At 40.4% G+C, this 13,586-nt stretch overlaps 1 protein-coding gene across 3 annotated transcripts in view; it reads right to left on the bottom strand.

Annotated features, from left to right (window-relative positions):
* The window catches only part of CDH18 (cadherin 18), a 908,539-nt gene that overhangs the window by 831,130 nt on the left and 63,823 nt on the right, over positions 1–13,586 (bottom strand). The gene's annotated exons all lie outside the window — the stretch shown is intronic.

Raw genomic sequence — 13,586 nt, 5'->3', positions numbered from 1 at the left:
TACAAGCAAACATCTGCAGTTAAAGTAACTCAGACATAGTTCACCAAAAATTACTTTCATGAATTCTTGTTTAAAAAAGAAGGATTCCAAGGCCAGGATTCTGAAACACTCTAGGCAATATAATTAGTAAAAATAAAACCCTCTTCAAAAATAATGAATCTTATATTTTCTTATCAAGATGGCAATATTTTCAGGTTTCAGTGGGAATAAAATCTTTAAATCTTTCAGCAGTCAGCTACTAGCCTTCTACTACTCTAGTCAAGAGAGATTTATTTCTTCATTTCCAATAATACAAGTTTCCCCTTGTCATAAAGAGAACACCAAAAGAACATGATAAGATATTTGTGAGCATTACCAAAACAAAGGAGACACAAAATTCTGAAAGACATCTGACAAGGTATATGGAACCACCTTTTTATCTTTCAGGATTGTCCTAAACCAAAATATATCTGGTCTAGTATCACAACAGGAGCTGTTTCAGGGATGTTCTCCCCCCAATTTTTTTTTATCATCATATTAGGAAATCTTTTGCTTTACTGAAGTTAAACAGAGGTATTTGTTTAGAATCCTCGTTAAGGCAGCCAACACATATTTTTCACCAATGTAGCTTCAGAATTCTGTATCTGCCCCATAGAAACATAACTCTCGAGGTTAAAAGATATGGAAAGGCTTATTCTTAGCTTGTCAACTAAACTGGTTTGAAGAAAGGTGGATTAAAAGCCAATCAGTGAGGCCCAGATTCAGCCAACCTAACTCATGTATGGATTTATCTTTACCATCAGCAACCCTGTTCCTCTTTCTTTTTACTCCTTTCATAAGAAAATATCTCAAGCTATCAATAAATCTGTTTAATTTTAATTTAAAAAGGTGTAACTAAAAATCTTTCAGGTATCAAATTGTGTACAAAGCTCGTTAAAGGGGCCAAAATTTTGCTTTCAGTTACACTGGCTGAATAGGTGTCTTTGACAGCAGGATGTGACCGAAGACTCAGATTCCAAAGGCAGAAGGGACCATTTTGATCATCTACTCTGACCTCCTGTATACCACAGGGATGACTTGGTTAAGGTCTACAAGTCCTACATGGGTAACAAATATTTAATAATGAGCTCTTTGGTCTATCGGAGAAAGGTATAACATGGTGCAACAGCTGGAAGCTGGAAGCTGAAGGTAGACAAATTCAGACTGGAAATAAGGCTTTTTTTTTTTAAATAAACAGTGAGAGTAATTAACCATTGGAACACTTAGTTATCAAGGGTCATGGTGGATTCTTCATACCTGGTCATTTTTAAATCAAGATTAGATGTTTTTGTAAAATATATGCTCTAAGAATTATTTGGGGAAAATTCTAATTTCCTGTGTTCTATAAGGGGTCAAATTAGCTGATCACAATAGCCCTTTCTGGCCTTGGAATCTATGACTCTATGAAAACAATTTTGCATGAACTTATCCTAGGCTTTGTGCACATGCTTATGGTATGTCTGCAGATACCAGATCTTATACATATATAAACTATATTCACCTGGATTTGAATGGGGAAAGGGGGGAATTTTGAAGAGAACCTGATTTGGGATACTAAGTTCCATTGATGGTATAGTGCTGGTGCTCCTAAGTCATGCAAGGTCAGAATTTTAAAGGTATTTAGGCACCTAAAGAGGGAAAAGATGCCTGGTGGGATTTTAAAAAGCATCTAACTCCATAGGCGGAATGGTCTAATGAACAGGATTTAGGCATTTTTGAAAATCACATTAAACATCCTAAAATCTTGAAATTCTTGTCTTTATTCATATTTGAAAAATTTGGAATGTAACAGAAATATAAATTTGATTTTGAATATTTAAAGATTCAGAACATAAGTGTGAATAGGTTACATTGCCACAAGTTTACACATGCACAATTATTTTTGCTGTACCAGTTTGTAATAGCAGAAATAATGTAACTTTTATTACTTGCCCTAGCAGAGCAAAAGCACTATCATTTCATGTATGGTGTTATTTGACCTTGGGTTTTACTTGTTAGCTTGTCTTGTTCGGGGAGGGGAAGGGCAGGCAGGCACACCTGGAGCTAACAATTCACATTTGACACTCTGTTTCACTCTGCTATTTGTACAGACCAAGGATTTCACAGATAAAATCCAACAAACCAGTTTCATGGTTTACACAACCCTGAAGCTGTTTCAGCTAAGTTCCAGCAGAGAAACACACAAAAAGCAAAAAGTATTCATATTTTCATATAATACTATATATAGTATTCTATTCTCTGCCATTATTTACTAACACAGTTCATTACACAGTTGTCTGAAAATGGGTATGAGATCAAATTCATAACTTTAAGAGTTGGAAGTAGAAATGGATGTTTTATGCAATATCTGACTATCCTCCTGTCTCCCACAGGCAAGGGGACCTGAAGAAATGTAGTGTCATTGGATCAACCACGGCAAACTTGGAATCTTGTTATTTGTGTTTATTCAGAAATGGTCATGTTTCTAAGTTCATTATATGGGTGATGTAACATTCCCTTCCCCTGCTCTCTGCATTAGGCTGCCAATCAAGAAGAGAGGAGGTAGGCAATATAAAAAAATAGGCAATCTTCCAAAGAATGAATGGAAAGAGCCAATGTTAAGAGAAATTCTATATGTTCATTGGTTTGAATGACAAATATGAAAGCATAACTTTAGAGCTGCTCTTGCTATTATATCCTGAGACATTAGGATACCTCCCAGTGAAAGGACATCTATGAAGATCATAATATCAGTACTGAATATGAAAGCAAAGGAACTTAATATCGGCCTTTCCTTTCTCCTCAGAATATAAAAACTCAGGAGCCTACTACCTGTGTCATATATGTACAGCTGCAGCAACAAATTACAACACTAAAGACAGTGGACAGTCAGAATAGATTATAAATGCTTCAGGGTCTATATTCCTCTATGTTTGGACAACACTTAGTACAATTCAGGTGCTACTGCAATAGAAATAATAATACTGAATCTAAACAATCGGTATCTACTGCTAAGAATGTGGGAAAGGTGACTTAGAAGGAATATATTAAGCACTAAAAAATAAAATCTAAAACACTCAGAAAAGTAAGAAAAATAATTGCTAGTTCAACTGAACTATACCAGATGGCTGAGGCGCTAACAATCTATAGTATTAATTTGATGACTGATTAGTCCCTCCTTCTCATCCATTAACAACCTATTCCTGACCTCTCCCTTGGACGTCTTTGACTGAAGCAGACTGATACAGAATTTCTGTAAGAAAGAATTGCCAATGGTGAAGATATACCTATCCCTTGCTGTCCCTTTTCATTTGCTCACTGCATGAAATACTTACAGCATTGTAGTGTTGGTGTCAAACCTCTGGCCAATGTAAGATCCTGATTAGTCAGAAGCATGTTCTCATAAACAAATCTACAGGCCTCATCACTGTCCTTTCAAACTCTAATGCATAGGCCAAATAAATCCCACAAAGCCTACTCACCTAATCTTTGGAATTTCAGTTTACAAAAGAGACTAAAAGCTATAGTAGTGCACACTGCAGCAACACTAATACATGAAAGAGCATCAGCAGGAGTAAGACATTTTACTCTGCCAGAACAATTTGCTAATGCAATTGAAAAATGTAACTCATTAGTTATCATTAGTTCACAGTGATGCGGTGCTATTCAGGCAAACAATGTGCCTCTATCAATGGACATTATTCTCTTGATGAAAGGGCTACAAATGTCAGCGTAAAACAAGCTCTAATGTAATGGGGAACGAAATAGTCAGCTGTAGCCAGCTTTGAAGGAAACATTTGTTGGTTTCCAAATCAGTTGCTATCAGTCAGAGAACATTCAGATCACATCTTTTTGGTTGCTGATTACATAGGGATAGGATGAAGAACCTTGCTCAGAGCTGTCAGCACTGGTTGCTTAAAAGCACTTGCATACTAATGAATATGGATGACTCACTAGATAACGCATCTTCCCCTCTAAGTTGTGCCTTGGAGTGTGAGGACATGCTGGAAGACACAGATGAATACTAATAAACAGATCCCTTATTTAGGCTAAGGAGCATTTCCTTTTCCTTTTAAGGAAACATATTGCTTATGACACTACTCACATCAAAGTCACTGATTTGAATCTTACCCAAATCTGTAGTGAATGGAGGTTTTTAACCAACTGATGGCAGATGGTAGCCTACGTAAAGTGAGGTAGCAGTTTCAGTTTGGTTTTAAATGGGAAAATGTTGACATAAGGAAAGGCACAATCACAAATGTGACCTTTGATGCAGTTTCTGTGTTGTTTCCTTTCTGTATAATATTCAGCCATGAGACATCTCTGTGCTGTGTCCTGTTCCAGACAGGGTGAGGTCCTTGGAAAATCACAAAGAAAAAGCTAGAGAGACAAGGTAGGTGAGGTAATATCTTTTATTGGACAAACTCCTGTTGGTGAGAGACAATAAAAGATATTACCACACACACCTTGTGTCCCTAATATATTGGGACTGATATGGCTACAACTACACTGCAAAGAACAAACTATAAATCAAGCCACATAGAAACCTGTTTCTTGGTGTCTGCAATTAATAGCAGTTCCATTTAATAAACACTTCCTCTTTAAGAGAGCCTGTTATATTGCACATCAGGATAATTTCAGTAAGATAAGCCAAGACTTAGTGGAAATGTGAAACACTTCAAGATGGCTGACTCAGACAAGCAAAGTGGAGCTGTCATCTAACATCTTACATATAATATTAAATTCACTTAAAAATCATGCTGATGGTGAATAACTGGTAAATATATGCACTAGGAAACCTAATTATCAGCTATACGCTATTGACAGCTGCATATAACAGCTACTGTTTATGTTGATCCACCTGCAATTTACAGTGTGGGATGTAATTTTAAAGTAGCCTTAAAATAACTTTCCTTTGTCATGAGTACATACACTGACAAAATTGTGCTTGCAGTTATAATTATTTGCAGACACAAATGAAGGTATTTTGATATTTAATTACATGAACTGTGGGCACAATCAGTTTTCAAATGTCTGCTAACATGGGAAGACATAATTTCTGGATGCTGAGCCCAAGAAACATTTAGGAAGCTCAAATTAGACACACTCCAAATTAGTGAAATATAATTATGCCAATTCTATTGTATGTCAATGAAACCTGGATGCTGAGAAAGCCTGAAGAACATTGGATTGATGTTTTCATTTCTTGTCAATTTTGTCAGCTGCTCTATACCAAGTGGTAAGACAAGATATAAATGAGAATGTCTGAAACCAAACCTAGCCTCCTTATCAGCACTCGTTTGGTTTCGGCAGCTTTCTTGGCAGGGACATACTATTAAACTGGAAAAAAGACCAACAAATTCCACAGTGGGTTTACCAAGGAATACTGGTATGCAGCTGGCACATGGGCACCAAAAGCTTTGATGGCAAAACAAAATAGACAATGATAGACAAACACTAAGTACCTTGACACAGATCAATCTGGATATTGCTCGATTCACAAGGAGGCCATGTCCCTTTGGGGCTTGCCATATTGATGATGATGACAATGGATTCTTGAAAATTTGGGCCTATATATGTATATATGCTTATTTACATTCATAATTACTTGTACATGCTAAAAGGGAGGTCAGATCTTTAAAATATTGCTATTTAAATGATCTTGATAAGGGCTGTGAGTGATTTTGTTAGTGAGTTAATAGCACAATAAAATTATGTTTGATCATATGGCGATTACTGATATTTATGATTCCTTACTTTCTCTTTCTAAAACAGCCATCTTGGAGACTGAGAAAATACTTGACCTAACCCAATTCATTCATTTTCTTATATCTAGTTTCCATATGAAATAAGCAGCTTTCATCTTTTTCCAGCAATTTGGGACATTATATTACTAGTTGGCCTCGATGTATTTTGTAGATATCTGCATGTAAAAGGGTGATCTGAATCTGACTCATTTCTTCTTTATAGTCAATCTAAATACTTCCAAAGGAATTGTTTTAATAATAATTACAGACGGTAAAAGATGTGTGGCAAATCATTGGACAGATGACGGGGGAAATAAAGCCTGCCCTCAAGATTAAATTTACTGGGTACATTACATAATTAAATCAGTATATAGGAAGCAAGAGTCCTGAATCTCTTCTAAATCAAGAATCCCATGGAGCAACAAGAATATGCCCTCTGGTGGCTGTGCTGCCAATAGCTTTAAAGGGTCATTTAAGCAAAGTTTTAAAAGTATGGGGAAAATTGAATGTAACAGTTGCAGTTACATTCTGAGACAGGAAATCCCATGATGCTGCATTGTCCATCAAAATACTGGCCCTATGGAAGTAAACAAAAGTAAAATGCAATTGCTTTAATACATTTTGAAATGGAACTGAACTGACAAGCTCTAAAAGGGAATGGGGGAGAGAGAGAAGCACCGATGCCTTCTAATGGTGGTGTATGTTATTTCCAGATTTCAACATCAGACCTACCATATGGAGAAGCCCAATCACATCTGCATTGTGGCATCAGCTAGATCTTCCTTGAAAAACACTCAACATTTCTGTGTTATATGCTACGTTGTATGTGAGTCACTTGAGTCATGAGCTAACGCTGAACTGAAACCATTGTACAGTTATGACTGTAAAATGAGCGTCATCTGAAAATCGGCCTCCAGAGATGAAAGCCCTGCAATGAGGGATGTACTCAGTCCTGACACACACAGCAATGGAGGTGTCTTATTCACTGGAACCAGCGACAGCAAGGATGAGACTATATTCTAGGAGGATGCTCAGGGAGCGTGCGCTTCTTTCTTGGTGCAGAGCCCAGCTTCGCACAGGCTTCTTTCACAGCAGCACACAGGGAAAAAGAGCAACTGGATGGGAGGATCTGATGCTGTACATGTTCTCAGTCCTCCCTGCACTGTGGGGCTGTATTAGGAAAAAGCTGGACTACCTCAAGCATGCATCTAAGGCTAGCTAAGGAGGGAAGAGGAAAAGAGGTCTCACCTTGAATTTAGGCACATCTCCCCAATACCCAGCTACTTGGGCTTGTAGCTGGGTTCAGGGATTTGTTCCATGGTGGCAAAGGGGTAAAACTGTTATATCTATATGGGAGAGATCAAGGGCTATGCTAAAGGTGTTCAGTGCAGCTCAGCAACAGGAGTGTAAAAGTAGTTCTAAGTCACCTGATATCCTGGCCCATCCTGATCACCTGATGCAATTTAGAGAAATCCTGGAGCTGCTGAAAAATATACCTGGCTACCCATGGTCCAGTGGGCTACTCTGGCAGCCAGGGAGCACAAGGGTACTTCAGCCATGTCCACTTCCCTTCCTGCCAAGCCCCCTTTTCAGTAAGAGGAGCATAGGGAGCCACAAAACAGCTGGAGCATAAAGGATTGTGGAAAAACCTGAGTGTCTCTGGATTAAGTTTAGAAGTGTGTGCAACAAGAGTGATGTCATGGTGGGAGTCTGCTATAGACCACCGGACCAGGGGGATGAGGTGGATGAGGCTTTCTTCCGGCAACTCACGGAAGCTACTAGATCGCATGCCCTGATTCTCATGGGTGACTTTAATTTTCCTGATATCTGCTGGGAGAGCAATACAGCGGTGCATAGACAATCCAGGAAGTTTTTGGAAAGCGTAGGGGACAATTTCCTGGTGCAAGTGCTAGGGGAGCCAACTAGGGGGAGCGCTTTTCTTGACCTGCTGCTCACAAACCGGGTAGAATTAGTGGGGGAAGCAAAAGTGGATGGGAATCTGGGAGGCAGTGACCATGAGTTGGTTGAGTTCAGGATCCTGACGCAGGGAAGAAAGGTAAGCAGCAGGATACGGACCCTGGACTTCAGGAAAGCAGACTTTGACTCCCTCAGGGAACAGATGGCCAGGATCCCCTGGGGGACTAACATGAAAGGGAAGGGAGTCCAGGAGAGCTGGCTTTATTTCAAGGAATCCCTGTTGAGGTTACAGGGACAAACCATCCCGATGAGTCGAAAGAATAGTAAATATGGCAGGCGACCAGCTTGGCTTAATGGTGAAATCCTAGCGGATCTTAAACATAAAAAAGAAGCTTACAAGAAGTGGAAGGTTGGACATATGACCAGGGAAGAGTATAAAAATATTGCTCGGGCATGTAGGAAAGATATCAGGAGGGCCAAATCGCACCTGGAGCTGCAGCTAGCAAGAGATGTCAAGAGTAACAAGAAGGGTTTCTTCAGGTATGTTGGCAACAAGAAGAAAGCCAAGGAAAGTGTGGGCCCCTTACTGAATGAGGGAGGCAAGCTAGTGACAGAGGATGTGGAAAAAGCTAATGTACTCAATGCTTTTTTTGCCTCTGTTTTCACTAACAAGGTCAGCTCCCAGACTGCTGTGCTGGGCAACACAAAATGGGGAAGAGATGGCCAGCCCTCTGTAGAGATAGAGGTGGTTAGGGACTATTTAGAAAAGCTGGACGTGCACAAGTCCATGGGGCCGGACGAATTGCATCCGAGAGTGCTGAAGGAATTGGCGGCTGTGATTGCAGAGCCCTTGGCCATTATCTTTGAAAACTCGTGGCGAACGGGGGAAGTCCCGGATGACTGGAAAAAGGCTAATGTAGTGCCCATCTTTAAAAAAGGGAAGAAGGAGGATCCTGGGAACTACAGGCCGGTCAGCCTCACCTCAGTCCCTGGAAAAATCATGGAGCAGGTCCTCAAAGAATCAATCCTGAAGCACTTAGAGGAGAGGAAAGTGATCAGGAACAGTCAGCATGGATTCACCAAGGGAAGGTCATGCCTGACTAATCTAATCGCCTTTTATGATGAGATTACTGGTTCTGTGGATGAAGGGAAAGCAGTGGATGTATTGTTTCTTGACTTTAGCAAAGCTTTTGACACGGTCTCCCACAGCATTCTTGTCAGCAAGTTAAGGAAGTATGGGCTGGATGAATGCACTATAAGGTGGGTAGAAAGCTGGCTAGATTGTCGGGCTCAACGGGTAGTGATCAATGGCTCCATGTCTAGTTGGCAGCCGGTGTCAAGTGGAGTGCCCCAGGGGTCGCTCCTGGGGCCCGTTTTGTTCAATATCTTCATAAATGATCTGGAGGATGGTGTGGATTGCACTCTCAGCAAATTTGCGGATGATACTAAACTGGGAGGAGTGGTAGATACGCTGGAGGGGAGGGATAGGATACAGAAGGACCTAGACAAATTGGAGGATTGGGCCAAAAGAAATCTAATGAGGTTCAATAAGGATAAGTGCAGGGTCCTGCACTTAGGATGGAAGAATCCAATGCACCGCTACAGACTAGGGACCGAATGGCTCGGCAGCAGTTCTGCGGAAAAGGACCTAGGGGTGACAGTGGACGAGAAGCTGGATATGAGTCAGCAGTGTGCCCTTGTTGCCAAGAAGGCCAATGGCATTTTGGGATGTATAAGTAGGGGCATAGCGAGCAGATCGAGGGACGTGATCGTTCCCCTCTATTCGACACTGGTGAGGCCTCATCTGGAGTACTGTGTCCAGTTTTGGGCCCCACACTACAGGAAGGATGTGGATAAATTGGAAAGAGTACAACGAAGGGCAACGAAAATGATTAGGGGTCTAGAGCACATGACTTATGAGGAGAGGCTGAGGGAGCTGGGATTGTTTAGTCTGCAGAAGAGAAGAATGAGAGGGGATTTGATAGCTGCTTTCAACTACCTGAAAGGGGGTTTCAAAGAGGATGGCTCTAGACTGTTCTCAATGGTAGCAGATGACAGAACGAGGAGTAATGGTCTCAAGTTGCAATGGGGGAGGTTTAGATTGGATATTAGGAAAAACTTTTTCACTAAGAGGGTGGTGAAACACTGGAATGCGTTACCTAGGGAGGTGGTAGAATCTCCTTCCTTAGAGGTTTTTAAGGTCAGGCTTGACAAAGCCCTGGCTGGGATGATTTAACTGGGACTTGGTCCTGCTTTGAGCAGGGGGTTGGACTAGATGACCTTCTGGGGTCCCTTCCAACCCTGATATTCTATGATTCTATGATTCTATGATTGCCACCATATATCCTTAAAGATTATCTGGCAAACAGATATACTGGCAGGGTGCATTAGAAATACACCAAGGTAGATTAGTAAAGAGATTAATATATGACAGTTGGAACATTTCTTTTAACAAAATGAAGGTACAACAGGCAGATGCTCTGAAAATAAATCAGAGAGCCACATACCACTTTTTATTAAAGTCATCTGAAATTACTCACAAAACAAAGCATGAGCAGTGAGTAAAAATAAGTTTTATGTGTGTGTACACACACCACACACACAGACAGAGAACTATATATATATATATAAGTGGGCTGTAGCTCACGAAAGCTTATACTCAAATAAATTTGTTAGTGTCTAAGATGCCACAAGTCCTCCTTTTCTTTATATATACATTGAGGATACATATTTTAGTTGTAGGAAAATTTAATCCTGATTTATACTACGTGTATCCCCACAAAAAATCAATACGGTTGGAGAGAGTGTAAATCTGTGCCAATTATGGTTCATTGCCTACAGATTCTATCCACTATTACATCTGTGATTAGTGAGTTAGTTAATGTTGCTTCATCAGTAGATCATGCTGTTTTCACAAAGTCAGAAGGAAGCATCCAATTGCCCCTTGAAGTACATGGGTGCCTGTGTGTTCCTACTTATCAAAGAATTAAGAGTATTTCCTTTGTGTGATTCCATATTTTAATTATTCAATTAGATAGCACAGCTGGGTAACATGGGATGTATCTGCTACCATCTAGAGCAGTGGTTCTCAAAGCCGGTCCACCGCTTGTTCAGGGAAAGCCCCCGCCGGGCTGGACTGGTTTGTTTACCTGCCACGTCCGCAGGTTCGGCCGATCCCGGCTCCCACTGGCCGCAGTTCACTGCTCCAGGCCAATGGGGGCTGCGGGAAGGGCGGCCAGCACATCCCTTGGCCCGCGTTGCTTCCCGCAGCCCCCATTGGCCTGGAGCGGGGAACTGCGGCTAGTGGGAGCTGCAATCAGCCGAACCTGCAGATGCGGCAGGTAAACAAACTGGTCCAGCCTGGCAGGGGTTTTCCCTGAACAAATGGCAGACCGGCTTTGAGAACCACTGACCTAGAGAGCCTAAAACATACATCACACAAAGAACATCTTCCAGCTGAGACAAGCTTAGGAGATATCATCATGAATTGAGTAAAGGAGGGCTTTAGTTTGTCCGATCTGGTGAAATCCCTGGTAGAGCTGGCCTTTGGACCCTAAAACTTACAGATATATTGTTTTAGGATTAATAATGTCACTGTTCAAGTATCATATGTTGATCAGGACTAAATCATAACAATAAGCTCCTATAGGCCCTAAAATTTTGAGTTCTACTCCCAACTTGTGTTCTTAATCTCTCTTTCTTATTGAACCACAAAAATGGCATATGAGGGACATCAGAGGGGTTCAGGAGTCCTACTGCACTTTCCTCAGCCTCCAAACTTTCCATGGTTGGCTCTGCAACTCCCCACACCTCACTTCGACTCCTTCACCAGCACTGCCTCTTCACTCAAGCCCTGCTGCTCTCTGGCATGTTGCACCTCCACTGTGCCCTATCACATAGTTGTAGCTCACATCTATAATCCATTAGGAACAGTTGCAACCATTAATCAGATACATTACTGGCCAGACAACTTCTTATGATCAATCTGCCCTACTTGCTGCTGGGCTTCTCCAAGATGATATGTTCAGAGATATCACACCTGATTCTGAGATTTATTCCACCTTTTTTACATCAGCATAACTCCACTTTCTTCAGTAGAGTTACTCCTTTTTTACATTGCAGGAAGATCAGACCAAATAAAACTGTCCTTTCTTTAATAGAGACTATTTATTGAAAACAATAGATCACAAAATTGCCCTTCCATTAGAAATGTAAAAAATTTAGTTTGCATTTAATATTTGATCAGGTGTGTCGTGATTAGCATTTTTCTGGGACATTGTGCTTATGAGATAGTTTCAAATATAGGTCTGTTAATCATTCTTAGCATTCTTTTCTTCCACAATGGGTGACTTGCAATTTCCAGACATTATGTTTGCTTGTCATCAAATGTCATTATGTATGCAATTTTGAAATTAAAGTTTTCAGGCTTGATTCTACTTCTACTAAATTCAGGGGGAATTTTGCCATTGATTTGCCCAGGATTGGCATTTCATTATGGAACAGTGCTGTGCTTCATTCCCTCTTCTTCTCTTGCAGTTTATAATGAGGGAGGTAAACATCAGCAGCATATATTTATGTGGGAACACAAGATTCAGGCTGTATTTTGTATTTGTTTTTATTCCTTATTTGGCTGTGATACACAGATACTTTACATATATATTTTTATGACACGAAGAGATCTGCTATTATTAATCCTGTATGACTATTTTGAGCAAGCTGCCAAAAGTTAATACTGAGATTTTTACTTTGTGGAAGAATATATTTTTCAAGTGTGTTTCAAGAAGAGATGGACCTGAAATGGATTGCAGAACAACCTAACCACTGCATGGGATTTGAAATCTAGACGCAAACCTGGATCTGGCTTACATGCTTAAAAACCTCTCAGTTACCCCACCCCAGAACTTTTTGAGAAGGGTGTCTGAAATCCAGATCTGAATTCATATCTATATTTTATGGTGCTGTTTCATCTCGAATGTGAAGATTTACATTATTCCATTTGAGTCATTTTCGGTATCAAACATTACACTGGGTCTCTATATATGCTAAAAGCTTCCACACTATATTTTACTTTATTATTTGTACTTTTGCAAGGAAATTGCAGTCTTAAAGATCTCAGATCAGAAACTTAAGAGAAAATTCTCTCCTACTTTGATAAGGCCTCATTAGATTCCTTCTATGAGCTTGAACTGGGACTCAAAAATATGTTCACTGACATTTTATCTTGACTTTCTAAATTCTCCTGAAACACCCATTTAATCTACATTTTATTGTATGAGAAAGAATTATTGTACCTTGCCAATATATATTTATTTTATTTACAGTCCTTCTAGTAGAATTTGTTCTTTGTTAGGAATATTAAATGCATTGTTTTACAACAAACCTTAATCTTATGTCTGATTCCAAATAATCTGTGCGAGGAATTTGAAATTCTGGCATTTGTGATAGAAATCAGGTAAGCAGGAAATCATCATTCCCATCAACCCCATCCCCACTGTTCTATGACCCTCTGAGGTGAACACTCAGACATATCCTTTTCCCTTGGAGAAAGCAGGGAAAGGGACAGAAACTATATTGTAAAACCCTGACCCAGAAAGTGATCTGGCTCTGGGGCAAACAGAGGCCACATGGCAAGCCATGAGCAGCAGGGAAGTTGGATGCAGGAGAAGCCACCAGGGAACTATGTGCAGAGCAGACTGCAGCAGGGGATAGGGAATTGTGTGGGGGCCAGGGTGAGACTGCTGAACATTAGAGCTGGGATCAAGTCTATGCCGAACTTGGGGGGTAAGCAGCAGAGATTGGACCAGGAGCAAGAGATACCATTAAGTGATCCTGGTCTTGACACCTCAAAGCTCCAATTTTATTAGAAGACTGGGCTGTAGATGCCAACCCAGGCATTAAGCTTGAAGATTCCCTAATCCTTGATTG

Source organism: Dermochelys coriacea, chromosome 2, assembly GCF_009764565.3.
Source record: "Dermochelys coriacea isolate rDerCor1 chromosome 2, rDerCor1.pri.v4, whole genome shotgun sequence".
Taxonomy (NCBI): Eukaryota; Metazoa; Chordata; order Testudines; family Dermochelyidae; genus Dermochelys; species Dermochelys coriacea.
This window is presented reverse-complemented; position numbering and strand designations above follow the sequence as displayed.